Here is a 2,767-nt window from a genome sequence, read left to right as displayed (position 1 = left end):
TAGGTAGCTGGAAGTGGGTTTGGAACCTCCCAGGGAGCTTGCTCAAGTAACAATAGAACAAGCACTGGACAGGTATTTAAAGAATATAATTTACTGGACCTCAATTTCCTTAGTAGCTCAGCTGGAGCTGTTGTTCTGAGCACTTCAATTCTTTATATGACCTTTCCTTGTGGCTTGGTCTTCTCACAACATGGTGGCTAGAGCCCAAGGGCTGCCCAGAATGTCACTTTTCTTACATTCTATTGGTCAGGTCAGTCATAAGGTGATCCAAGATTCAGAAGGAGGAATAGTCTCCACCTTTTGATGGGAAGATCAGAATGCAGGTATAGATCCCAGAGGAAGTGTTGGGGCACTTTTTGGAGATTAGTTACCACACTGAACGATGAGTTATACCCACAAATTCCAAACAGTGTGTCTGAAGACAAACCACCATCTGCCACAAGACCTAGAATGTCTATGGAAGAGTCAGTAGAAAAGCAACAGGATATCGGATGGACATGAGAACAGGAGAACTGCAAAACAGTCAATCATTATTGCCAGTGGGCGCCAATGGCACATAACAACATCTGAAGGATCTGAAATGCTTGAGCCCTACAAATTCTCAAAATGGAGCCACCACAGCTGCCTCCCAGAACACACAGCCATGCTCACTTTGGCAGCGCACATACTACAATTGGAATGAAACAGAGATTAGCATGGCCCTCTGCAAGGATGACATGCAAATTCGTGAAGTGTTCCATATTTTTAATGGTGAACTAATACTTTTTGTAACAACCTGGATGGAACTAGAGACCATTCTTCTAAATGAAGTGTCACCAGGATGGAAAGACAAATGCCACATGAACTCATTATTAAATTGGAACTAATTGACCAACACCTGTGTGCACATATGGTAGTAAAACTCAACAGAAAGCAAGTAGGGGGCAGGGGGGAGGAGGGGACGGGTAAATTTACACCTAACGGGTACAATGCATGTTTCCTTGGTGATGGGCACTCTTATAACTTTGACTCAAGCTGCACAAAAGCAAAACATATAATCAAAAAGTTTGTACCCCTGAAATATTCTAAGAAAAAACCCAGACAGCATAATAGAGTTTTCTAAGATGCACATGTATCTAAAGACTTATACCAAAATATCAGAGTTCAGCTGCCTATGGGATATGGAGAACAGAAGAAGTGTGTAGATTGAAGGTAAAAGGAAAAAAATTCAGCATGTCATAAGCTGAAGATAGTCAATAACTCAATTACCTGCTACCCTAGGCAAAATGTTGGTGGATAATGTGTGAAGGAAGAAGAAAGGAAAAGCCTAGAAGCATTACGTATCACTTCCACTCACATTCCATTGATGATAACTGCAACACGGGCATTTCTGAGTGCAAGGGAGGGGGTGTTGTCCTGAGCTGGGCAGGGTGCCTACCGGAGACAACTCTCCACATCGTAGAATAAAGAGCACACATGTTTGGTGGAAAGCCAAATTTTCTGCTTGGCTGCTAAAAGCTGCTGAGCTTAAGGACGTGTTCAAAGATTTATAGCACAAGGAATTTGCCAACCAGTAGATCCAGCTCAAATGAAGTGAAGTGATTTGCTATTATTGGTACCTTGCAAGGATTTTCTCATTGAATGCTCATGTTAACCCTGTGAAATAGGTATTGTCATTATCCCAAATTAAAAATGAAGAAAGTGAAATGCCAAGAGGTTATGTAACTTGCCCAATATCACACAGTCAGCGAGTGAAAGAGCTGGGGATTCCAAAAAGTATATTTTTGAAGTCTTTAGGTTCCCCAAGTTCCAGGGAACATATGAAAGTTCTTTAAGCAGCTTTCTTGAATACTTTCTTACTTGGCTGCTCCTCTGAAATCTTTAGGATTTTAGGGAACTATTGTATTGGCCCCTAGTGTCATGTTCTCAGCCTTTGGAATCTCATTTAACATCCTGTTTATTTTCTGTTTTCACCAATGGTCTCTAAACCTCCTTGGGGGTAGTCTGGTCTAACAGACACTTGTCAAGAGCCTGCCGTGTCCGGCACTGTGGTGGGCATGGTGATATAAGATGAATCAGTCATAACTCGGGTCCTAGAGCCACCAGTATTCTAGAGCAACATGTCCAATAGAACTTTCCAGAATGATGAAGTGTTCTATCTCTGCACTGTCCAATGTGGCAGCTGGTAGCCGTTGGTAGCCATTCAGTCTTAACATGTGGCCAGTGAAACTGCAGAACTGAGTGTTTAATTTTATTTAATCCTCAGCAAGTTAAATTTAAATAGCCACACATGATGGCTACCATGTAGGGCAGCACAGATTCAGAGCAAGAGTTGGCAATTCTTCGATTGTGTGTGATAAGAGCAATGATACATGTATGTACAGGATGCCAGGAGAACACACAGGCGAGGGATTTAGCTCAGCCTGGGTATAGAAAGAAGTAGGATCAGAGAAGCCTTCCAAAATGAAATGATGACCAGACAGAATGCTAAATGGGTGCAAATGCATAACCCAGCCATTTCATTCCTAGGTATATACCCCTTGAGAAACGTACACTTCCACGCACTGGAAGACATGCACAAAATATTCACAGCAGCATACTAGCCAAAAAATGGAAACAGCCAACGTGTCCACCAACAGTAGAATGGCTAAACAAATTGTCATATGTTTTATGTGATACAAAATGCACATCAGTGAAATGAAAAAAAAAAAACTACCACAATCCACAGTGACATGCTTGCATCTTAAAACTAAATGTTGAGTTAAAGAATACAAAACCAGAAGAACCC

General features: G+C 41.6%; 1 pseudogene; it reads left to right on the top strand.

The window, feature by feature from the left end:
• Positions 1-645: 645 nt before the first annotated feature.
• LOC123627399 lies at positions 646-746 on the top strand (annotated as a pseudogene).
• The last annotated feature ends 2,021 nt before the right edge of the window (positions 747-2,767 follow it).

Source organism: Lemur catta, chromosome 24 (assembly GCF_020740605.2).
Source record: "Lemur catta isolate mLemCat1 chromosome 24, mLemCat1.pri, whole genome shotgun sequence".
NCBI classification, from domain to species: domain Eukaryota; kingdom Metazoa; phylum Chordata; class Mammalia; order Primates; family Lemuridae; genus Lemur; species Lemur catta.
This window is presented reverse-complemented; position numbering and strand designations above follow the sequence as displayed.